Source organism: Manacus candei, unplaced genomic scaffold (genome assembly GCF_025592945.1).
Source record: "Manacus candei isolate 608988 ecotype Guabito, Panama unplaced genomic scaffold, ASM2559294v1 h1tg000003l, whole genome shotgun sequence".
Classification (NCBI taxonomy): domain Eukaryota; kingdom Metazoa; phylum Chordata; class Aves; order Passeriformes; family Pipridae; genus Manacus; species Manacus candei.
In genome coordinates this window covers 21,105,160-21,131,210 of record NW_026138051.1, presented here as the reverse complement: position 1 = coordinate 21,131,210, position 26,051 = coordinate 21,105,160, and the positions used below count along the sequence as shown (strand labels likewise).

At 45.0% G+C, this 26,051-nt stretch overlaps 1 protein-coding gene and 1 pseudogene across 1 annotated transcript in view; one reads left to right on the top strand and one right to left on the bottom strand.

The window, feature by feature from the left end:
* Positions 1-26,051, bottom strand: part of LOC127471709 (cytochrome b-like) — a 45,079-nt pseudogene that overhangs the window by 15,470 nt on the left and 3,558 nt on the right.
* Positions 1-26,051, top strand: part of LOC127471716 (uncharacterized) — a 31,511-nt gene that overhangs the window by 2,496 nt on the left and 2,964 nt on the right. The gene's annotated exons all lie outside the window — the stretch shown is intronic.

Here is a 26,051-nt window from a genome sequence, read left to right as displayed (position 1 = left end):
CTAGATTTCCGGCTAGGGGTGGGTATACTGTTCATCCTGTTCCGGCCCCAGCTTCTACTGTAGAAGATGCTAGAAGAAGTAGGAAGGATGGAGGAAGTAGTCAGAAGCTCATGTTATTTATTCGTGGAAATGCTATGTCGGGGGCACCAATTATTAATGGTACTAATCAGTTACCAAACCCTCCAATTATAATAGGCATTTCTATAAAGAAAATTATAACGAAGGCATGTGCGGTGACGATTACATTGTAAATTTGGTCATCGCCTAAAAGGGTGCCTGGCTGTCCTAGTTCTGCTCGAATGAGGAGACTAAGGGCTGTGCCGATTATACCAGCTCATGCGCCAAAAATAAGGTAAAGTGTGCCGATATCTTTGTGGTTAGTGGAAAATAGTCAACGGTTGATGAAAGTCATAGGTAAGATGGCTGAGTGTAGAAGCGTTAGGCTGTAGTCCTTTTTACAGAGGTTTGATTCCTCTTCTTATCGATTCTGTAGTGAAGTTCCTGTTGAGTTGCAAGCTCATTGATGTGCATTAAACATGCGCCGGGATCTAGTAGACAGAAGCCTGTTGGTTGGGGCATTTAGCTGTTAACTAAAATTTTATGGGATCAAAGCCCATCTGTCTAGGGGGAGGTTCTAGCTTAAAGCATCTGAGTTGCATTCAGGAGATGCAGGTTAGTATCCTGTGTACCTTAACAGAAACTAAGAGGGATTAGCCCTTGTTTAAGGCTTTGAAGGCCTTCGGTTTAAATAACCTAAGTTTCTAAGGGATTGCGAGTACTATGGGAGATAGTGGTAGGAGTATAATTGATAAGGAGGTAAAGGTTGTGGTTAGGGTGTTAGTTGGTTTGTTAGTTTGTCACTGTTTTATGTAGTTAGTGAAGTTTGGGGGTAGTGTGATGGTTGCACAGTAGGTCAGTCGTAGGTAGAAGAAAAGTCCAAGTAAAGAGAGTAGGGTAATAGCTGTGGCTACTACTGTTAGTTCTTGTTTTGTGAGCTCTTGAATAATTAACCATTTGGGTAGGAATCCCATTAGGGGAGGAAGACCTGCAAGGGAGAGGAGAGTGAGCATAAGGATTGTGGTTAGTGATGGAATTTTGGTTCATGTGGATATAACAGTGGATAGTTTTAGGGTATTGGTTGTGTTAAGGATGAAGAAGATGGCGGAAGTTGTTACAGTATATAGATAGAATGTAATTAAAGTCAGATTGGGGTTATAGTTGAGAATAATAGTTATTCATCCTAGGTGTGCGATAGATGAGAAAGCTAAAATTTTGCAAGTTTGGGTTTGGTTAAGTCCTATTCAGCCACCTAGGGCTGCGGAAGCAATAGCTATCGAAGATAGGAGAGTTGGGTTGAGTGAGGGGAATGTTAGGTAGAATAGTGTGGTTGGTAGAAATTTTATGACTGTGGCTAGTAGGAGGCATGTTGTTATAGTTGAGCCTTGAAGAACTTCTGGAAATCAGAAATGAAATGGGACTAAGCCTAGTTTAATTGAAATTGCAATAGTTAGTAGTATACATGATATGGGGTGGGTTAGTTGGGTGATGTCCCATTGGCCAGAGAATCATGCATTGGTCATGCTGGAGAATAAAAGTAGCGTAGATGCGGCTGCTTGAGTTAGAAAGTATTTAGTAGAGGCTTCAATGACTCGTGGATGGTGGCTTTTAGAGATCAGTGGAAGAATAGCTAAAGTGTTAATTTCTAAGCCGACTCATGCTATTATTCAGTGGTTACTCGAAATTGTGATTGAGGTTCCTAGGAGTAAGCTTATTGTGGAGATTAGTTTAGCTTGGGGATTCATTAGTAAGGGAAGGAGTTAAAGATCAATCCAGACTATAAAATTCTGAAATGAGAAGTTCTGTTGTACTAGACATTATATTTTGCAGAAATTCCTGAGTTTCATTGCGTTGTCCGAGCCCATACGATTGGACACACCTGTTCACCTGTCCAAACTTGGAAACTAGGTCTGCCAACCGGGAAAAGATTATCTCAAGTACTGTTGACTCCAAGTAAATGACCACTGTAATCCACTTAGATCTCCTCACTGGGGACGGACATGATTGTATTATTGTCTGTATTTTCACTGTTACTCAGTTGTTATGTTGTTTACATTTTTAGAAATGACACTTCATCAATACACTGTTCGAGTCATTCACCAGTGTCATGGTCCAACCATGGACCACGCGGTGGGATGGAATCCAACAGCCCCCAGGAGCTGGTTTCTCCCCTGAGGGTGCAGAGCAGCAGGACCTTTTCCAGACCCAACTGTACCTTCCAGAAAGATATCAGCTATACTTTGCTTCTTTGCTGACTTCTGTTTTAGATGTCAATGTGTGGACCACCCTGGCCAACGTGACGAAGATGGACGTGATATGTGTGTCCATGGTAACTCCCACGAGTCCTTTTCACACCTGTCTGGTTGGAATACCAGATAACTACTGGTGGGGAACTCTATATAACGAGACCGTGTTAGCAAACTGGACATATCCAGGAGTTGACATTTCTTCTTAGAGATATATACCAGAACGCATCAGCTTGGTGCAATGAGACTCTGCAAAAACGATTTATTCCTGGATTTGATGCAATAGGTCTCCCAAATGATCTGTTTCTCATTTGTGGACAAAGAGCATGGAAAGGTATTCCAGGAAAGGCTGTAGGAGGCCCTTGTACCTTTGGACGATTAACCTTTTTTCATCCTCGCAGCGTAACCTTGCCTAAACTAAGAAGATGCAGACGTAGCACACGGCGATTTATTCCAGACTGTAACTCTGATGTAGAGTTTTGGAATAAGGCTGAAAGAATAACTGCTAGTGTAATATCTCAGATAGGGACTGCTCATGCTTTGGCTTCTCTAAATAAACTAGGATGCTGGTTGGCTAAAGAAGCTAATGCTACTTCTGCTACTTTGAGTGCATTGCTCACAGATGTAGACTCTGTTAGACATGCAAGTTTACAAAATAGAGCTGCTATTGATTTTTTGTTGTTAGCCCAGGGACATGGCTGTCAAGATTTTGAGGGCATGTGCTGCATGAATTTAAGTGATCATTCTGAATCTGTTCATGCTAGCATCCAGAAATTAAAAGCCCTTACTCAACAATTACATGTTCATGATGAATGGAACCTCTTCGGTGATTGGAAATGGGGATGGCCCTGGTTACGAAAAGCGTTAATAGGTTTGTCAATAGTTGGATGTATAATAACATGCATATTGTGTATGATTCCCTGTATACTAACATGTGTACGTCGAATGATAAACACCAAGCTAAATGCATTACAATCTCAAGTAGTTCGTTATCACCCTCTTGCTACCATTGATCACGCGGTGGTATGTAAGGGGGGTGCTTTTGAATTAGATGATCAATGGAGCATAGAGGCGTGAGAACGAAGTCATATTAGGATGTGAAACCAGCTAGAGTATGGTACAATGTAACTTCATGGCAGAAGCTAATTGTAAGGTCCATTGTGCTTTTCAACAAGTCAGCTTGTAAGGTCCATTGTGCTTTTTAGCAAGTCAGATATTCCCTATTATCAGAGCTGAGTTTTTCCTTGGTTTTGCTACATATTGCAAGATAGATACATCTACCCTTGAAACACAATGGTAGAGGTCATACATAGGGTGAGAAAGATGATGATGGGAGGAAGATTATGTGGGCAGGGGTCGCTCGCCCCTTGCCCCACAAGTAGGGCATGCGCAGACTGTTGCCATTAGGTAATGATTAGGCAGTGTTTGGCTGCCATTCAGGCATCACCTTATACTGCATACTGGCCCTACGTAGTGTAATGTGGAACTGATAAAAATGGGGTGTCAGAGCTGCTGAGTTGAGCGATACTCATCCTACCACCGAGACTGTGTTGCTCTGCGGGGACGCCCGCTAAGCATGGGTACCGACCAGCTGCTGCAGATCCTGACAGCCCTGGCCTGTCTGTGTGGGTAAGCACCGTTTTTGATAGGAAGCAACTGAGAGAACAAACTTTTTAATATCCTTTTTGTGTTCCTTTAATTCCCCTTTTATGTTTATAGTATTTTTCCTTTAGTTTCCCTTTTTACTAACCAATATCATGTTATCCATAATATTGTGTTAAGATCCTTTTTTGGTATCCCTTTTCACTAGTTAATACTTTATTAAATGCTGTTCGTAGTATTTGTTTTAATGCCACCCGATAAGATAGTTATTTTGTATCCTTTTTTCTTTTTAGTTTTTAATCCCTCTTGTTAAGTTTATTACTAGTATTATTATTCTCACTGTAATAAAAGATATTTTGTGTGCTTGAGTATTTTTGGCACTTGTCTTTATTCCGGACATGTATCCGAACGTACTGCTCCATAAATTGGCGTAGTCGGCAGGATACATGGAGGCATAAGCAGTGCCCCAGGGAATTCGTTGGTGGAGTGCTCAGCTGACGTGTCCCTGTGTATTGGTGGGAGACCTTCAGGTGGAGTGCACAGCCTGGAGAGCCGCGTCCCCGTGTGTGTTGTGTAAAAGGGAGATTCTCAGGTGGAGAGCATAGCCTGGGAAGCCGCGTCCCTGTGTGTGTGGTGAACTCTGTGTGGGTTCCGTGAGTGCCAGTGTCTGGGTTCATATCTTATAATTGTTTTGTTTTAAAGTGGTTTTTGTTGTTCTTGTTGATTAAGTTACTATATGGGTGGCAATGCTTGTGTTTTATATGCTTTGTTTGCTTTTTGCATATGGGAGGTAGTTCTGAGCAATTAATTGTGAGTATACCACACTTCTTGAGACCTAGAATTAAGATTTGTCCTTTTTTGCAACTGTTGTTTATATGTACGACTTTGTTGTATTAATTGTAATAAATATATCTTGGGACCTAGAGGCAACCAGGAGATAAGGCTAGATCGGACTTTAAATTTTTATTGTATTTGGTGTGGAGCGAATCAAAGTCTGGAAGATACCCAGTGGATTAGGTTTTATTGTTGTTTCACTCATAGATATGTCTTTCTGAGGATTCATTTAGAGTTACTGTAGAGTGTGTATTTTGTGGTTGGTATATAAAGATTTTAGATTTGATGTGTATGTGTAGTTAGGCTTGTTTGTGATGTAAGAGCCATAGTTTGTGGATTAGTGTGTCTCATTGTGTTTAGCTTAAAAATTGAGAATCTTTTGTCATTGTTCTGTTAGTGAGAACATTAGTAGATTAAGATGAAAAAGTGGTTAGGAGGGTCAGCCGCAGGCGGCAATGAACCTAAGAAAGCTCCTCCCCGTGAATTAATAGAATTGGGGCAGGAGCCATAGATTACTTTGTAGAATAAGTGGGAAGCATGTACAAAGATTCCTCTTGAGTATTGGGGGCAGCAGACCCCAATGGAGGTATTGCAATACTGGGAGCAGTTTACCCCTACTACTAAATCAAGCAGTCATCTGGAACAGGCTGGACGAATGGGGGGGTGCACTGCTTACTGCATACAAGTTAACTGTGGAAAAATGCAAAAAACTGCAGGAGCAGCTGAATGCTCTAAGAGCCACTCAGCTGGTACAATGCCTGACTTTACTTGACCTTCAGGCCTAAAAGAACAGGGTAGAAGATAAATGTGTTACTTTAGCTGAGAAATATGCAGTGAGAACTGTTCGGCACAGACAAAGGAAAATAGACCCAAGTGATCGGGGACCAGGGGTGCGAGCTATAATCACTTCCCCTGATTGAGATCCAGAGAAGTGGGATAGTAACATATAGAGTAGTAGTGATGATTCTGATGAGGACGATTTTATAGAAAATTCAGAGAAGTTATCAACATCAGATGAGTTGGCACACAGAGCAAGGGGCTGACTCTGTGATAATAGACGATGTTTTTAGGGTTAACTAATGATGTATATGTACAAAATGCCCTTCGGTGTTTAAGACGAACACCAGGAGTTGATAGAACTTTGGTTTCAGTTATTGCTGAAGGTCTCAGTGACCGTTTTACTAATGATGGATCATGGCAGGATGGAAGTTCATCCTGGGTAACTCTGCATCAAGCAATCAAAATATTAAAGGGGGAAGAAATGAAAATAGCTATTGAGCTGCAAAGCCCTGAACTTTACATGCAACAGCCTTTAATTCCAGTAATGCGAAACAAATTGTTAGAAGGCTGTCCTGTACCCTGGAAACCATACATTATTCCACTGTTAGTGTCTAACTCAGGGGCACCCATAGAAGAGATCATAGAGAGGTTGCAGCAACTTGGTGACCTTCCAGGCCTCCCACCCACAGAACAAAACCTTAACTTGACACTGTTGTAATGAGGAGGGGTAATATGATACCTCAAGTAAATATTAAGTTGTTAGTATTTGGAAGGGGGGAGTTGTTTGTGTTTTGTCTCCCACAGGACCCTGCTGGCTTCCAGCATGTTTGATGAAACCTTATAATGAGCGGCAAGAATTCTGGACAGAGATCAGTGAATGCTGAGCAGCACAAGACCAGCCCGAATATCACATGGAAGAAAAACATATCCTAAATATAATTAATTGTGTCTACTAACTTTTGCTAACTGGTGTAATGACTCAGTTATCGTGTACCTGTCTCTCGTGTGTCTTGTCCACACCTGATGTTGTGATTTATGTAATGAACAATGTCCTGACCAGAGGCTGGGAGGCTATAGCTACCAAAGCCATGATTACTCCTGCATTAACCTATTCAGTGCAGGTCATGTATCTTGAATAACAAGACGGATTGGTTATTCTTTCCTGCATAGCAAGTCTCGTGTCCCAATAGATCCCTGGATCTACTGCTCCAGAGATAAGAAGGTTTATACTTCTTAGATGAGTTGCACCAACAATCTGTATGCTTCGTTTTGTATTACTGGTAAGCAACAATCAGAATTGGAATATTATTCCTGAACAGTGTGCTACCAAGTTGTTCTGGCAGCAGTGTTAAAGGTAAAGGCTAAAGCTAAGCCCTGGCTTCAAGAAGTGAAGGACATATGTGATGCCGTGTGCAGAGGGACTGCAATTGTACTTGGTTTTGTCTCCTGGGATGGGGCAGACGTGCCATTAAGGGGGGAAAGAAGACAATAGAAAACTATAAAACTTGTAATATCCTGAAGCCTAATGGTCATCACTGTATAGAATGACCTGTTTCTGTGCTATTCATGCCACACCAATGATGTTTGTGAAGATCAGGCAGAACGGTGTGGTTTGGGAATTCTAAATCAGACACTGATTGTTTTGCAGTGCTCATATTTGTATGTGTTTCATCCCGGTAGTGTTACAGCAAGTGGCAAGAATTATTTGGAATCAACAAATGACAGAAACCTTTTGGCTTACGGGTCTATACAAGAATATATGTGATTGTGAAATAACCATGTGTGAGGTGCTGGGCCTCGCAGAAGAAAAGCTTATGTTGAAAAGCTGGTTGGTAAGACTGCAAAGGAAGGACTGATTTTGTGGACCTCCCTATGGACTCTGTCTCGCATCATGTTTACAATTTTCTTATGATGAACTGGTAATATTCTAGTTAAGTACAGAAATGATTTCACACTCAATGGTATAGTTAATATGAAGATGGATAAAATTCTTTTATAGCATGGAGGCAAGAGATAACCTGTACTATCACTCCATGAGGTGAAGGGGGATTGACTGCAGTCAGGGGTAAACTGGGGCAGGACGGTTTGCTCCCGATGGGACATGGAATCTGTACAGAGAGTGCAAGCTTTCTGTGGGAGCGGTTGGTGAGACCCGGATGTTGTCTGGTGTTGCATCAAACTCCAGATAAACATTGCCTGTGATAGCTCCTAACAGACCTATAAACGTGTGACTGGCAGTCAACCACTTCATACTATAAAAGATGAATCCAGACTATAAAATTCTGAAATGAGAAGTTCTGTTGTACTAGACTTTATATTTTGCAGAAATTCCTGAGATTCATTGTGTTGTCCGGGCCCATACGATTGGACACACCTGTTCACCTGTCCAAACTTGGAAACTAGGTCTGCCAACCGGGAAAAGATTATCTCAAGTACTGTTGACTCCAAGTAAATGACCACTGTAATCCACTTAGATCTCCTCACTGGGGACGGACATGATTGTATTATTGTCTGTATTTTCACTGTTACTCAGTTGTTATGTTGTTTACATTTTTAGAAATGACACTTCATCAATACACTGTTCGAGTCATTCACCAGTGTCATGGTCCAACCATGGACCACGCGGTGGGATGGAATCCAACAGCCCCCAGGAGCTGGTTTCTCCCCTGAGGGTGCAGAGCAGCAGGGCCTTTTCCAGACCCAACTGTACCTTCCAGAAAGATATCAGCTATACTTTGCTTCTTTGCTGACTTCTGTTTTAGATGTCAATGTGTGGACCACCCTGGCCAACGTGACGAAGATGGACGTGATATGTGTGTCCATGGTAACTCCCACGAGTCCTTTTCACACCTGTCTGGTTGGAGTACCCATTGATAACTACTGGTGGGGAACTCTATATAATGAGAGCGTGTTAGCAAACTGCACATATCCAGGAGTTGACATTTTTTCTTAGAGATATTTACCAGAACGCATCAGCTTGGTGCAATGAGACTCTGCAAAAACAATTTATTCCTGGTTCTGATGCAATAGGTCTCCCAAATGATCTGTTTCTCATTTGTGGACAAAGAGCATGGAAAGGTATTCCGGGAAAGGCTGTAGGAGGCCCTTGTACCTTTGGACGATTAACCCTTTTTCATCCTCGCAGCGTAACCTTGCCTAAACTAAGAAGATGCAGACGTAGCACACGGCGATTTATTCCAGACTGTAACTCTGATGTAGAGTTTTGGAATAAGGCTGAAAGAATAACTGCTAGTGTAATATCTCAGATAGGGACTGCTCATGCTTTGGCTTCTCTAAATAAACTAGGATGCTGGTTGGCTAAAGAAGCTAATGCTACTTCTGCTACTTTGAGTGCATTGCTCACAGATGTAGACTCTGTTAGACATGCAAGTTTACAAAATAGAGCTGCTATTGATTTTTTGTTGTTAGCCCAGGGACATGGCTGTCAAGATTTTGAGGGCATGTGCTGCATGAATTTAAGTGATCATTCTGAATCTGTTCATGCTAGCATCCAGAAATTAAAAGCCCTTACTCAACAATTACATGTTCATGATGAATGGAACCTCTTCGGTGATTGGAAATGGGGATGGCCCTGGTTACGAAAAGCGTTAATAGGTTTGTCAATAGTTGGATGTATAATAACATGCATATTGTGTATGATTCCCTGTATACTAACATGTGTACGTCGAATGATAAACACCAAGCTAAATGCATTACAATCTCAAGTAGTTCGTTATCACCCTCTTGCTACCATTGATCACGCGGTGGTATGTAAGGGGGGTACTTTTGAATTAGATGATCAATGGAGCATAGAGGCGTGAGAATGGAATCATATTAGGATGTGAAACCAGCTAGAGTATGGTACAATGTAACTTCATGGCAGAAGCTAATTGTAAGGTCCATTGTGCTTTTTAGCAAGTCAGCTTGATATTCCCTATTATCAGAGCTGAGTTTTTCCTTGGTTTTGCTACATATTGCAAGATAGATACATCTACCCTTGAAACACAATGGTAGAGGTCATCCATAGGGGTGAGAAAGATGATGATGGGAGGAAGATTATGTGGGCAGGGGTCGCTCGCTGTAGAGGATTGGTTAGAAATGCGAGGACATATGAACATGGCTAAGGCTATGGATGAGCTGCTAAGGTATAAGACTACTGCTAAAGTATAAGATGCAGTTTTCACTAGGCCCATGAGAAAGTTAGAGATAGCAGGGCCGTGAGAAAGCGGCAGTGTCCTTGGGTATCCTAAATTGAGCTGAGAAACAGGAGCTAAGCATTACCAAAACAAAGGCACTTAATGAGCCACCTGTGTAAACAATGGAGAGCAGTTAAGATGATATCACCACCTAACCGAGTACCAATAATGAGCCTAATTTCTGTAATATTCATGAACCTATTATAGAGTGTATATTAAGCTACTATCAATCTACAATAAACGAAGTTCCTGGATTCTCACATTGAGGTGTCTAGAGCTTTCCGTCGCGACGTTAGCTCACCCCTTGCCCTACAAGTAGGGCATGCGCAGACTGCTGCCATGAGGTAATGATCAGGCGGTGTTTGGCTGCCATTCAGGCATCACCTTATACTGCGTACTGGCCCTACGTAGTGCAATGTGGAACTGATAAAAATGGGGTGTCGGAGCTGCTGAGTTGAGCGATACTCATCCTACCACCGAGACTGTGTTGCTCCGCGGGGACGCCCGCTAAGCATGGGTACCGACCATCTGCTGCAGATCCTGACAGCCCTGGCCTGTCTGTGTGGGTAAGCACAGTTTTTTGATAGGAAGCAATTGAGAGAACAAACTTTTTTAATATCCTTTTAGTGTTCCTTTAATTCTCCTTTTATATTTATACTATTTTTCCTTTGGTTTCCCCTTTTACTAATATCCTTTTTTTTTTTTGGTATCCCTTTTCACTAGTTAATACTGTATTAAATGCTGTTCGTAGTATTTGTTTTAATGCCACCCGATAAGATAGTTACTCTGTATCCTTTTTTAGTTTTTAATCCCTCTTGTTAAGTTTATTACTAGTATTATTATTCTCACTGTAATAAAAGATATTTTGTGTGCTTGAGTATTTTTTGGCACTTGTCTTTATTCCGGGCATGTATCCGAACGTACTGCTACGCACAGAGATAACCTTTGGGGGGGGAAAGAAAATGCATAGGGGAGAGAAAGGCAGGATAAGAGCAAGGGAGAGTAAGAGAAAGAAAAGCTGAGAGTGGACAGATGTATACAGTCACCGCCCACAGGGTCCAGCGATGCTTCCATGTCTGTCAGTTGAAGTGGTGGCCTTGATCTGCCGGGGGTGAAGGAGGGAAGTCCCCATACTCCAAGAAGTTATGAGTTATAGCCATGATTAGTGTCACGGACCATGCCTCGAGCCTCCAACATCTCGAGGGTTGCAGTCTCTCTTCTAAGGTTAGGGAACAGGCTTTGGGCATAGCTTGCAGTTACTGTGTGGACCAATTGTCAGAGACTGAAATGGTTAATGATTTATGCATTCTAGGAGACTTTTCAGGCTTTTGACTTGCATGATACCTCTGATGAGCAGTCGGGCCCCTCCCTCCCTCCAGTGCCGACGGTGTGAAGCCCTGAAAAGGCAAGAGCTGAGCTTACAGGCTTTTGACTGTTGATATATCTGATGAGGAATCAGGCCCCTCCCTCCCTCTGCTATGAGATGTTAGGGTTAGGGTTAGGGTTAAGGTTAGCAAGGGTTAGGGTTTAGGTTTTAGGGTTTACGGTTTGCGTTCCTGGAATGGGGTAAACCCACGATAGTTAGATCGCACATTGAGACAGATTCTGACTAACCCTAACCCTAACCCCAACCCTAACCCCTAACCCTTACCCTAACCCTAACCTTAACCCTAACCCGAACCCTAACCCTGACCCTAACCCTAACCCTAACCCTAACCCGAACCCTAACCCTAACCCTAACCCTAAACCCTAACCCCAACCCTAACCCTTACCCTAACCCTAGTAGCTTGCAGTCTCTTTTTTAAAGTTAGGGTTAGGGAACTGGTTTTGTGCATAGCTTGCAGTCTCTTTTTTAAGGTTAAGGTTAGGGAACAGGGTTTGCACATAGCTTGCATTCACTTTTTTAGGATTAGGGTCAGGGAATCGGGTTTGCGCATAGCAACACTAACCCTAAAAAAGAGACTGCAAGCTATGCGCAAACCCGGTTCCCTAACCCTAAAAAAACCCCTAACCCTTACCCTAACTCTAACCCTAACCCTAAACCCTAACCCCAACCCTAAACCTAACCCTAACCCTAACCCTAACCCTGATTCTAAGTCTGAGGAGAGACAGAAACCAGGAGACTTTGAAGTTCAACTGATGTTTCTACAGTCTCTCAGCTTTCCTCACATTAATGAAAATTGGCTCATTGAGGACAATAAGGATGCAGCTTCTGTTATGGGGAATTCTAAGCATTCTGGGGTCGGTAAGACAACCTGGTAAGTAACACTTGAGTGAATGGGGGGTTGTCTTGGGGGCTTGTTTCCCTTCTCTTTTCTGTCTCTTGGTTTCTCATTTTGTTTGCTACTTTCTTTGGAATAAATGTTGTTTTGTTCAGCTTTCAACTGTGTACTGGTTTCAGTTTTGGCAATCTCCCTGCTGCCACGGTCCAGGGGGATGGGAAATAGGACTGAGAACTGCAATAACAGTTCTTGGCACAGTTGAGGGTTCGTGCAGCAATGCCACTTTATTCAGGGACAACAGGGGTTTAAATAAGGGGTTTAAAGTCTGAGGGGAGGATTCTGAACTGGGGAGGAGCATGGGACTGACAACTCAGGGAAAAGTGTGATAGGAAGACAGGGAAAAGGTGGGTGGAACTTCGGAGTTCCTCTTTAACTCTTTACTCCTGATGGGGTACTGCGATCCCCCCACACCGCTGACTCTGATGTTAGTGGTCTGGGCTGGCCAGCCGTACGACCAGTCCTTGGAGGCAATTATGGTGACATCCGCCCCCATGTCGAGTAACCCTTCCACCTTGACTTTCTGAGGGTGCCTAGGCTGAGAAAAGTAGATGAGACATGTTAGAAGAGGGCGAGAGGTCTTCACCGAGGTTGTCCAGTGGACTTCCCTCAGTGATCCCTCCCTCCGCTCCTCATCTGGGGACACCACGCAGAGCAGCTCGTCGGTGGAGACCATCTTCGCCACGGGGAAGCGGTCCTCCAACTGCACGGGAGGGAGATGCACAGTTAGGCATATAGCTATATTTGTGTTCGTCAGTCCCGTCAGGAGAGTAGGCACTACAATTATTCCCTTAGCCACTGCTGAAAAGTGCGATATCACAGGTAAGTCTTATCTGGATCGACCGGGGCAGATGGTCTAACCCTGGCCTGCTCATAGGAGCTTAGGTGAGTAGACGGGTGAGTAACGGAAAGGATTATCCAATTTAGGGGAACACACTGGTTTTTAACTGAGATAGGGTCTGCTGAATTTAAAGGATCACACTGAACGGGAATGAGGTCTGTCGGAGGCTCTTGGGTAATGGGGTAGCTGGGCGCGGTGTTGGGCGCAGGATGGAGCGGAGAGCAGGGGTTATTTGTGTCGTCGCGCCCCCCTGGGCGCTCTGCTCCCCGTTTCCCTGATGTTCACAGGAGCAAGGGCGAAGATCGGGCAAAGATTGGAAGGTTACCCTTTTCCTCAGCTCTGGGGACCTCCTGGGGGGAAGGGGCTCACCATTGATATTGGTCATTGACCTACAACTAGAAGACCAATGGCGGCCCTTCCCACACCTCCGACATAGGGTCTTAGGTAAATTTGGTTCGGGGACTAACTTAGGACAATGTTTTTTGAAGTGTCCCTTTTCACCACAATTGAAACATGATTGGGGACCCATGAAAGTGGCAGCCAATAGACGCGCTTTATGGGAATTGGAACCTATATTTTTACAAGCGTCTATCATTTCGAGTAGGGAGGGATCCTTTAACATCTTCAAAGCTTTCTGACAGTCCTCATTCGCCTTTTTGAGAACCAATTTATTGAATAAAATTTCCTGGCTCTCTTTTTGGTGGACCTGCCTACTGATTGCCTCTTTTAGCCTGGGTATGAATTCTACAAAAGGTTCTTTTGGGCCTTGGTTAATAAGTGTGAAAGAAGGCGTCTGCACATAGGCATCTGTCACTCTTTTCATGACCTCTAATGCCAATTCTTTAGTCGCTTCTAAAAATTTGGGGTCAATTCGAGCTTGATCCCCCCTACTCGAATAGTTCCCCTCCCCATAGAGCATGTCTATTGCCTGCTGAATTGGGATTCCCCTTCTTTCCATTTTGTCATTGACATATGCAGTGATTAATTTTTTCCATTCTGCCTCAAATACTGAGGACTGTACTGTTGTAAAGAGTCCTCCTATCACTGCTCTTATGTTGTAACGTATCAGCTTATAGGCCAGGAAGAAGGATTCTAGCAACTCAATGGTGAAGGGTGCCCCCAACCCATACTCGACGATGGACTTTTTCATATCTTTTAGCATGGGGTACAATATTGGTCGCCACTTGTCATGACGAGGGAAGAATGAGATGCTCAATATGAGAATCAGCAAGCTTCGTTTATTGATCATTGCTAACAGCTTAATATATGCTTTATAATTAGTTCATACATATTGCAAAAGCTAAGCTCATTATTGGTTCTGCTTAAATGTTGATCTCACCTCTTACTCATTTCTTTGTTGACACAGGTGGTACTCAGTTGCTTTTTGTTTTGCTAATCACAATGTCCTGTTTACCAGCCAGCTAACAGGGTACAAGGGCACTGTAATCTCGCTATCTAAGATGTTCCCACGGCCTAGGCAAGCCGTGTTCTATAGCCAATTCCCTACAGCCACTCTGGGGCCCTTCCTTCCTCTACATAGATGGGAAATGCTTTTAGGAATTCAGTGTCTTTAGCACTCGCAGCCTCCTCCCTGAAGGCTCTCCAGATATCTGGTAGCTTAAGCTACCATTCAGGAGAGTGCTGCATTAAGTCTATATCCGGTTCAGGGTGGCGGCAGGCGGGGTAGGCCTCGGTGGTGTGAGGCCTATGGGTGCAGCCATCTTGCCGGAAGGAGGCCCTGACCTTCGCCTTGACCCTGTCCTTTGCCACCCTTCCGCCCCTTGAAGGTGATGTATCCGGGGAAGAGGCGGGGCTGGAGGAAGTGGGTGTGCTCGTGGGCATGCCGGGGGAGGGATCTCTGATGCAATCAGGTGGAGGCGGAGGCAGCCTGGAGGGTGGTGCTAAGGGAACCCGCCTCCTCCTTTCCTGCGCTGATTTTTCCCGCAGTGTCCCTTCCCACCTTTTCTCCGCATGGTCCCTGGGTCCCTCCTCCTCGACGCCATTTTGAATATACATTGCCCTCTCTATGTGGCCTATTCAAACTCAGACAACATCCCCCACCTTAATACCCATTCTTATGTAAGCGTTCTCAGCCTGTGAAGCGGGCACTGGTCTAGCAGTCCTAGTAGCTTCCACCCGAACTCATGGATCAGACCATTTACACAATCTAAACCTTCTACAATGTTAAAAATTATCCTTCCCACAATCATATTACTCCCCATAACCCTCTTATCCCCTCCAAAATTTCTATGACTCAATGTCACCTCGCACAGCCTCTTAATTGCAACCGCTAGCTTACAATGGCTTCCTTCAACCTATTATCCTAGCAAAAACCTATCACCATGACTTGGAACTGATCAAATTTCATCCCCCTTATTAGTTCTATCTTGTTGACTTCTACCTCTTATAATTCTAGCAAGCCAAAATCACCTTCAACAAGAACCTCCTACACGAAAATATATTTTTACCATAACCATAATCCTCACCCAACCATTCATTATCTTGGCCTTCTCAGCCTTAGAACTGATATTATTTTATATCGCATTCGAAGCTACCCTAATCCCTACCCTAATTCTAATCACACGATGAGGTGGCCAACCAGAACGTTTAAGTGCTGGAATCTACCTCTTATTTTATACACTAATTAGTTCTCTCCCCCTGCTAGTAGTAATTCTCTATCTTCATACTCAAACAGGAACTATACATATCACTATGATAAAACTTTCACACTCACCTCTTACAAACTCCTGAACAGGCCTCATATCAAGTCTAGCCCTACTGCTTGCTTTCATAGTGAAAGCTCCCCTTTACGGTTTACACTTATGACTCCCAAAGGCTCACGTAGAGGCACCAATCGCAGGGTCTATACTCCTAGCTGCGCTCCTCCTCAAACTTGGGGGATACGGCATTATGCGCATCTCAATAATTACAAACTCCCTATTAGACTACCTCTATTACCCATTTTTAACCCTAGCCTTATGAGGGGCACTAATGACAAGCTCCATCTGCCTACGCCAAATCGACCTCAAGTCATTAATCGCCTACTCCTCAGTAAGCCACATAGGTCTAGTCATCGCCGCAACAATAATCCAAACCCACTGATCCTTTTCAGGGGCCATAATCCTAATGATCTCACATGGACTCACCTCTTCCATGCTATTTTACCTAGCCAATACAAACTATGAACGCATACATAGTCGTACTCTCCTTCTAACACGAGGCCTACAACCCCTTCTACCTCTAACAGGACTCTGATGGCTCCTGGCCAACTTAACAAACATAGCCCTTCCTCCTACTACTAACCTGATAGCTGAATTAACTATCATAATTGCACTCTTCAACTGATCCACCTTCACCATTATCCTAACCGGAACCGCAACCCTATTAACTGCAGCCTATACCCTCTACATGCTCCTTATAACCCAACGAGGCCCAACTCCAACCTATATTACAACTGTCCAAAATTCAAATACACGAGAACATCTCCTTATAACACTTCATATCCTACCCTCCCTCCTCCTCATCCTAAAACCAGAGCTAATCTCAGGAATTCCCACATGCAAGCATAGTTTTAAACCAAACATTAGACTGTGATCCTAAAAATAGAAGTTAAACTCTTCTTGCCTGCCGAGGGGAGGTTTAACCAACAAGAACTGCTAACTCTTGCATCTGAGCCTAAGACCTCAGCCCCCTTGCTTTTAAAGGATAATAGCAATCCACTGGTCTTAGGAACCATTCATCTTGGTGCAAGTCCAAGTAAAAGTAATGGACTACCCATTAATCCTCAACACTTCTATATTTTTGACCCTGGCTACCCTCTCTATGCCTATCTTACTCCCCCTCCTATCCAAAAACTATCTAAACTCTCCAACAACCATCATACACACTGTTAAAGCTTCCTTTATAATTAGTTTAGTTCCCATAATCCTCTCCATCTACCTAAATATAGAAAATACCACTTTCTATTGAGAATGAAAATTTATTGCGAACTTCAAAATCCCCTTTAGCCTTAAAATAGACCAATACTCCTTAACATTTTTTCCTATTGCACTATTCGTAACATGATCTATTCTTCAATTTACAACATGATATATAGCCTCAGAGCCCCACACCACAAAATTTTCTCTTTACCTTCTAATCTTTCTCGTTGCAATACTCACCTTAATCATCGCTAATAACATATTCCTCCTATTTATCGGCTGAGAGGGAGTCGGAATTATATCCTTCCTCCTGATTGGATGGTGACACGGTCGAGCAGAAGCCAACACCGCCGCACTTCAAGCCGTACTTTACAACCGTTTTGGGGATATTGGACTAATCCTCTGCATAGCATGACTGGCATCCTCAATAAACACCTGAGAAATTCAACAGCAGTCCTCCCCAAACCAAATACCCCTTCTCCCTCTCTTAGGGCTCATCCTAGCCGCCACCGGTAAATCCGCCCAATTTGGCCTACACCCATGACTCCCAGCAGCTATAGAAGGACCAACCCCTGTATCCGCCCTACTCCATTCCAGCACAATAGTAGTTGCCGGAATCTTCTTACTTATTCACACTCACCACATATTATGTAACAACCAAATTGCCCTAACTATGTGCCTTTGTATAGGTGCCCTATCCACCCTATTTGCCGCTACATGCGCTCTTACCCAAAACGACATCAAAAAAATTATTGCCTTTTCTACATCCAGCCAACTAGGACTAATAATAGTCACTATTGGCCTAAATCTACCCCAACTAGCCTTCCTACACATCTCCACACATGCATTCTTTAAAGCCATACTCTTCCTCTGCTCTGGGTCTGTCATTCACAGCCTTAACGGCGAGCAAGACATTCGAAAAATAGGAGGATTACAGAAACTACTCCCTACAACTACCTCATGCCTAATAATCGGAAATTTAGCTCTCATAGGAACACCATTTTTAGCAGGATTTTACTCAAAAGATCTCATTATCGAAAGCCTTAACACCTCCTACCTAAACACCTGAGCACTTCTACTAACCCTTGTAGCTACAGCTTTCACCGCAACTTACAGCCTACGTATAGCCCTACTAGTACAAACTGACTACACCCGAATTCCCTCCATTACTCCTATCAATGAAAACAACCCAGCAGTCACAAACCCAATTACTCGTCTTGCCCTAGGAAGTATTATAGCTGGCTGTGGTGGTTTCACTCTAGGCCTTCCTGGAGACCAACTTGTGACCAGGAAGGAACTAGAAAAGTGATCACGGAAGTATTCCATGCTATTCCTTTACGTAACTTGAGGTATAAATAAGGCCAGCGGGAGGCATCTCGCTCTCTTCCTTTCCGGCGAGGTTCGAGAACGGCGGGTCCCTGTTTTGGTCTGGTTTATCTGGAGCCGAGGCCTACAGTGACTACCGTTATCTGCCACGCGTGAGGGGAGAGCCTTGGGCCGTGTCTAGCCATCCTGCCTGTTCGAAGGGAAGTGGTGAGATTTTTGCTAGTTTGCCTTCGGTCGGCTGGTTGGCTTGTTCGGTCCTTGTCCCTTTTTGTCCTTCTCCCTTCCCCTTCCCCCCCCCCCCCCTTCTGTGTGTGGTATTCTCCTTTTGTGTATCTGTCTCATATGTAATATATATATATATATATATATATATATATATTTGCTATAGCTTTGGCTGCTTGGTTTTTTTTTTCTTTTCCCTCTCTGGGAGGCGGGTCCTTGTTGTCGAGTTTCGGGGACTTGGCGGGAAGCCAGCTCGAAACTTGCACAACATTTTTGGTGTCAGGAGTGGGATATTTTGGTTAAGTTTGGCTTGTTTTGATAAACGCTTTTCCAGGAAGACAGCCAAGCTCGGTGTTGTTTTGCAAAACCAATCTATTGTTTTGGGAACAGGTCTGGGAACACTGCCAGAGTCTGGGAAAGCAGCCAAGGAAACTTTGTTTATATAAACAAAGGTTTGTTTTGGGATCAAGAAGAAATAATAACAAAAAACAATGGCTATTTCATTAATTTGTCTTATAATTCTAGCCACCTTTACACCTGTGTTAGGCTACCGTATAGGGAGACGTCCAGACCTTGAGGATGGATGGAACGAATTGCTTCCATCCTTTAATTTTGACATCGAAGGTTTGGTAAAGGAAATCCCCATGGTTAAAATCGGCTCTAATTACTATATAAATCTTATTGCAACAGTACTGTCATTGATAAAGGTACTGGAAGTGCTACTTAAACTTGGAAGAATGGGGTTCCGTTGCCTTCCCTCTTGTAGGAAAGATCACACCTCAAAGGGACTCGCTGGAACTTTGGAAAGGGCTGCAGACAGGCCAGTCCCCGGGTGGCATGGAGCTTGGGAAGATTTCGGTAGATTAGTAGGACATGTGTCACCCCCCATTAATTGGGAGTTCACACCAGAACAAATGTTTGATTCTGGTGAGATGGCCCACTGTTTGGCAGAAGGGTGTTTTTCCTACAAAGATCCGAATATGCAATTCTCCGCTTTGTGCTGGGGCCTGGCTAATGCTTATCGAGCTGCCATAGACCACCTTCAAAGGGTTAAGGTTGACACAGAAACCCAAACCACGCCACTTGAAACCAGTGATGTCCCTATTAGGTCCACAGAAGTTGGGGTCCAAACACAACTTGAAGTCAATGCCATTTCTACTAAGCCCACTAGAACCGGGACTCAAGCTAAGAACCGGAAGGTCATCATTGCCCCTGTGAAGAAGAAGAAGACGTGGGTAAGAGAGATCAAGGAACTTACAGACTCATCTCCCCAACCAGAACGCACAGAAGAAAGAGAAGAAGAAGAAGAAGAAGAAGGAACAGAAGAACCTATCCAATTCACTCAAGATGTAGTGGACGAAGGAGCGGCAGCAATGGGAGAAGGAGCAACAGCAAGTGATGAAGGCGCGACTGCGAGAGAGGAAGTAGTGGTTGTGACTGAGGAAGGAGCGATTGGAAGAGAAGAAGCAGGTACCAGAGAGGAAGAAACGGTTACACGGGAAGGAGCACGTCCAAGAGAACTAGGGGCACGCCCAAAGGAATACAGAACAGCATCAAGAGAAAAGAAAGCAACAGTACAAACGGCCGGTGGTATATTGTCGCTTGATGATTTATATCCTGACTACACATTCAGTGTTACAAAAGATGCAAAGAAGGAGCCAAAGCATCCCCCTCAATTGGAGGGGGAATTATCCCTACCCCTCCAGACCCAACCTTCTCTTGGAGGTGTGAATGATTGGAGGAAGAGGCCCTTATCTCACCACGTGAAAGATTACTCACTACCTCCACCCGCTGGGTATCGCGAACGACGCAGGAGTCCATCCCCACGGCGTGAATGGCATAGAAGTCCATCTCCACGGCGTGAACGACGCAGAAGTCCATCTCCGCGGCGTGAACGGTGTAGGAGTCCATCCCCACGGTATGAACGACGTAGAAGTCCATCTCCACGGCGTGAACGGCATAGGAGTCCATCCCCACGGTATGAACGGCATAGGAAACCATCTCCGCGGCGTGAACAATATAGAAGCTTATCCCCACGGCATGCTCAGTCTCCACCTCCACATGAGAGATATAGGGAGGAAGTGGGAGCAGTCCCACGTAGGAGTGGAAGAGTAAAGAGAGAGGTGGAAAAGATTCTACGTGGGAGAGATGGACAAGAAATTATGCGAGAAAGCGAAATTACACAATCACTGACCACAAGAGAGCTTCGAGATTTACGGAGAGATTATATGCGCTTGCCTGGTGAAGAAGTCCTCACCTGGCTGGTGCGATGCTGGGACAAGGGAGTTGATAGTCATGTAATTGAAGGTGATGAAGCACGACAGTTGGGATCCATTGCTCGAGACCCTGTGATAGAGCAAGAAATGGGGAGGGAGAAAATGGCGTCCAGTCTTTGACTCCGAATACTCCACGCGGTGAGAGTGAAATACCCATTTAAGGAGTCCCTGAAGAGTTCTTCAAGAAGGTGGAGGACTGCGGAAGAAGGCATCCAATACCTACGGGAATTGGCCATGCTGGAGATCATCTATTCTGATCCAGATTATTATGATATCCAAGTTCCTGAGAATGTTCCCTGCACGCAACCAATGTGGAAAAAGGTAATTCAAGGTGCCCCTAAACCATATATTTTCTGCTTGATACCCGTATATAATCCAAAGATGGATGAACCAAGCGTGGACACTATGTGTGCTTGGATAAGAACCATCGAGGAAAATATGGAAGACTCCTTCAATCCCCTGTACCGACGCACCTACGATAGGGAAAGAACGGAGAGAGATTATGAATATTCCAGATATGAGGACGACCTTAGAGACAGAGAGGACAGAAGGTATAGAGATTACCAAGAAAGGCCAATGGGAAGATCACGGCGGGACCGACAAAGACGACCTCGGCCTAGACCTCGATCCTGGTCTCGATCTTGCTCACGATCCCTGTCATTCACACGTCGAAGGAAAGAGAACTCTAAGCGTGGGTCACGTAACCAACTATGGGCATACCTTCGTAGTAAAGGAGAAAACATGAAGAAGTGGGATGGTGAACCCACTTCTAAGCTTGAAGCTAGAGTGAGGGAGCTGAAGCGAAAGAAGACTGACAAGAAAGTTGTCTATGTAGTAGATGGAGATTTCTTAGAAGAGAAACTGCGATCGCCGAAACACAAGAAGATGGAGGTCCACTTCGACAACGGCAAAAAGTCTAAGAAGTCAAAGTCAAACTCTGACAATGAATGCTCTGATCAAGACCAGTAGAGGGGCCCTGCCTTCTGCCAGGAGAAGGAGAGGGACCAAGAAGATAACCGGGTTTACTGGGCTGTGTGGGTCCGATGGCCTGGCACATCGGATCCTCAGAGATACCAGGCCTTGATAGATACTGGAGCCCAGTGTACTGTAATGCCTTCGGAGTATAAGAGTACCGAGACTGTTACTATTTCTGGAGTGACAGGAGGGTCTCAAGAATTGTCAGTAGTAGAGGCGGACATGAGCTTGACGGGAGACCAATGGGAAAAGCGTCCCATTGTGACGGGGCCAGAAGCCCCTTGCATCCTTGGTATGGACTACCTAAGAAGAGGATACTTCAAGGACCCGAAAGGGTACCGGTGGGCTTTTGGTGTAGCCACGGTGATTGAAGAGGGGTCCAAGCAATTGTCTGCCCTTCCTGGCCTTTCAGAAGACCCTTCCATTGTAGGATTACTACGAGTTAAAGATCAAGAAGTGCCAATGGCCACAACAACTGTACACAGACGACAGTATCGGACAAACCGAGATGCTGTGATCCCTATCCACAAAATGATCCGAAAGTTGGAGAGCCAAGGGGTGGTCAGCAGAACCCATTCACCCTTCAACAGCCCCATCTGGCCTGTGCGTAAATCCGATGGAGAGTGGAGACTGACTGTGGACTATCGTGGCTTAAATGAAGTTACGCCACCGTTGAGTGCTGCCGTGCCAGATATGTTGGAGCTCCAATATGAGTTGGAGTCCAAGACAGCAAAGTGGTACGCCACCATCGACATAGCCAACGTGTTTTTCTCCATTCCTTTAGCGGCAGAGTGCAGGCCACAGTTTGCTTTCACCTGGAGGGGCGTTCAATACACCTGGAATCGACTGCCCCAGGGGTGGAAACACAGTCCAACCATCTGTCATGGACTGATCCAGGTCACACTAGAGAAGGGTAAGGCTCCCGAACACATCCAGTACATCGATGACATCATTGTATGGGGGGATACAGCAGAAGAAGTTTTCAAAAAAGGACAGACGATCATCCAGATTCTCCTCGAGGCCGGTTTCGCTATCAAGAAGAGCAAAGTCAAGGGACCTGCCCGAGAGATCCAATTCCTAGGGGTGAAATGGCAAGATGGACGACGCCAGATACCAACAGACATAATCAACAAGATTGTAGCAATGGCTCCCCCCACAAACAAGAAAGAAACCCAAGCTTTTCTGGGAGCCATAGGCTTCTGGAGGATGCATATCCCAGAATACAGTCAGATTGTGAGCCCTCTTTACTTTGTGACCCGTAAAAAGAACAATTTCCAGTGGGGTCCTGAGCAACAACAAGCTTTCAGGCAGATCAAGCAAGAAATTGCACATGCCGTGGCTCTTGGACCAGTTAGAATGGGACCAGATGTAAAGAATGTGCTCTACTCGGCAGCTGGAGATAAAGGTCCCTCCTGGAGCCTCTGGCAAAAGGTGCCTGGCGAGACGCGAGGGCGACCACTGGGTTTCTGGAGCCGAAGCTACAGAGGTTCTGAGGCCAATTACACCCCTGTGGAAAAGGAAATCTTAGCGGCGTATGAAGGTATACGAGCAGCTTCAGAGGTAATTGGTACCGAAGCACAGCTCTTCCTGGCACCCCGATTACCCGTCTTGAGCTGGATGTTCAAAGGGAAGGTGCCCCCTGCGCATCATGCCACCGATGCCACGTGGAGCAAGTGGATGGCTTTGATTACACAACGTGTCCGAATCGGGAACTCGAATCGCCCCGGCATCTTGGAAATCATAACCAATTGACCTGAAGGTGGGAACTTCAGTCTGGCAGAAGAAGAAGAAGAGCCAGTGAGCCGAGCCGAGGAAGCTCCGCCATTTGATCAGCTGCCAGATGAAGAAAGGCGTTATGCCCTTTTCACTGATGGTTCTTGCCGAATTGTAGGAAGGAACCGGAAGTGGAAAGCGGTCGTTTGGAATCCCACCCGACGAGTGGCAGAAGCCGCTGCGGGTCAAGGCGAGTCGAGTCAATTTGCGGAACTCAAAGCCGTCCAATTGGCCCTGGACATTGCTGAACGAGAAGGTTGGCCGAGACTCTACCTCTACACAGACTCGTGGATGATAGCCAATGCTCTATGGGGATGGTTAGAGCGATGGAAGAAGATGAACTGGAGGCGTGGAGGAAAACCCATCTGGGCTACTGACTTGTGGCAGGACATCGCTGCCAGAGCGAAGAGTCTGAATGTGAGAGTCCACCATGTAGACACCCATGTGTCCAAAAAGCGAGCTAATGAAGAACATAATAACAACAGAGAAGCGGACCGAGCAGCACAGATATAGGGGTGTCACAAGTAGACCTAGACTGGCAGCAGAAGGGAGAGCTGTTTCTGGCTCGATGGGCCCATGATGCTTGCGGTCATCAAGGCCGAGATGCCACCCACAGATGGGCACGAGACCGAGGGGTGGATTTAACCATGGATATCATTTCTGAAGTTATCCATGATTGTGAGACTTGTGCCGCTATTAAGCAGGCGAAAAGACTGAAACCCCTGTGGTATGGTGGACGATGGGATAAGTATAAGTATGGAGAGGCATGGCAGGTTGATTATATCAAACTGCCACAGACCCGCCAAGGTAAGTGCTATGTACTTACCATGGTGGAAGCAACAACGGGATGGTTAGAGACTTTTTCAGTGCCCCACGCAACGGCCCGGAATACCATTCTGGGCCTTGAAAAGCAAGTCCTGTGGCGACACGGGACCCCAGAACGTATTGCGTCGGACAACGGGACTCATTTCAAAAATGGATTAGTCACCACTTGGGCGAGGGAACATGGCATCGAATGGGTATACCACATTCCATATCATGCACCAGCTGCTGGGAAGGTTGAGAGATATAACGGATTATTGAAGACCACTCTAAAGTTATTAGGTGAGGGGACTTATAAAAACTGGGACAAGAACTTAACCAAGGCTACCTGGCTAGTTAACACCAGGGGTTCTGTCAATCGAGCTGGCCCTGCACAGGCAGAATCCCTTCACATTGTTGATGGAGATAAAGTTCCAGCAATCCATTTGAGGGGAATGCTAGGGAAAGCTGTTTGGGTTACCCCTGCCTCAGGCCAAGACAAACCCATTCGTGGGATTGTCTTTGCTCAAGGGCCAGGACATACGTGGTGGGTAATGAGGAAGGATGGAGTCATCCAGTGTGTGCCTCAAGGAAACTTAGCCTTGGGGAAAAACTAATTGTATGTCCTAAGTTGTGTTTTTACAGGAAGCCAGTCACCAGATGAGAGAGAGACCTGAACTAAGCTGTTGCTGGTATCCGGTGATGAGACAGTCCAGTGATGAAACAACCATAAATCAGAACTGTAATGGTGACTGAGGAGACCAAAGATCTGGACTGAACTGACATCGGTATTGATTTTCCAACGACGAGACAACTGTGCCGAGAGACCAACAAGAACTATATATATATATATATGCAAATGTGTATATATATGCGCGGGATGTAGACGAACGTGAGACATAGGTGTTACGTAAAGAAATAGTATGGAATAAGGGGTGGAGAATGTGGTGGTTTCACTCTAGGCCTTCCTGGAGACCAACTTGTGACCAGGAAGGAACTAGAAAAGTGATCACGGAAGTATTCCATGCTATTCCTTTACGTAACTTGAGGTATAAATAAGGCCAGCGGGAGGCATCTCGCTCTCTTCCTTTCCGGCGAGGTTCGAGAACGGCGGGTCCCTGTTTTGGTCTGGTTTATCTGGAGCCGAGGCCTACAGTGACTACCGTTATCTGCCACGCGTGAGGGGAGAGCCTTGGGCCGTGTCTAGCCATCCTGCCTGTTCGAAGGGAAGTGGTGAGATTTTTGCTAGTTTGCCTTCGGTCGGCTGGTTGGCTTGTTCGGTCCTTGCCCCTTTTTGTCCTTCTCCCTTCCCCTTCCTCCCCCCCCCGCCCCCCCTTCTGTGTGTGGTATTCTCCTTTTGTGTATCTGTCTCATATGTAATATATATATATATATATATATATATATTTGCTATAGCTTTGGCTGCTTGGTTTTTTTTTTCTTTTCCCTCTCTGGGAGGCGGGTCCTTGTTGTCGAGTTTCGGGGACTTGGCGGGAAGCCAGCTCGAAACTTGCACACTGGCCTACTATATCTCCCCTACAAAAACCCCTCCTATAACTATACCACTGATCACAAAAACCACTGCTATCATTGTTACAACATTAGGCATTATTCTGGCATTAGAATTATCAAAACTCACACATACCTTCTCTACCCCTAAACAAAATACCGCTACAAACTTCTCCAGCACTCTAGGATATTTTAATCCCCTTATACACCGCCTCAGCTCTACTAAGCTCCTAAACAACGGCCAGAACATTGCATCCCATTTAATCGACCTATCCTGATATAAAAAAATAGGCCCAGAAGGGCTAGCAACCCTTCAACTCAAAATATCCAAAATCTCAACTACCCTACACTCCGGACTAATCAAAACCTATCTAGGATCCTTCGCTCTATCTGTCTTTATTATAATCTTATTTA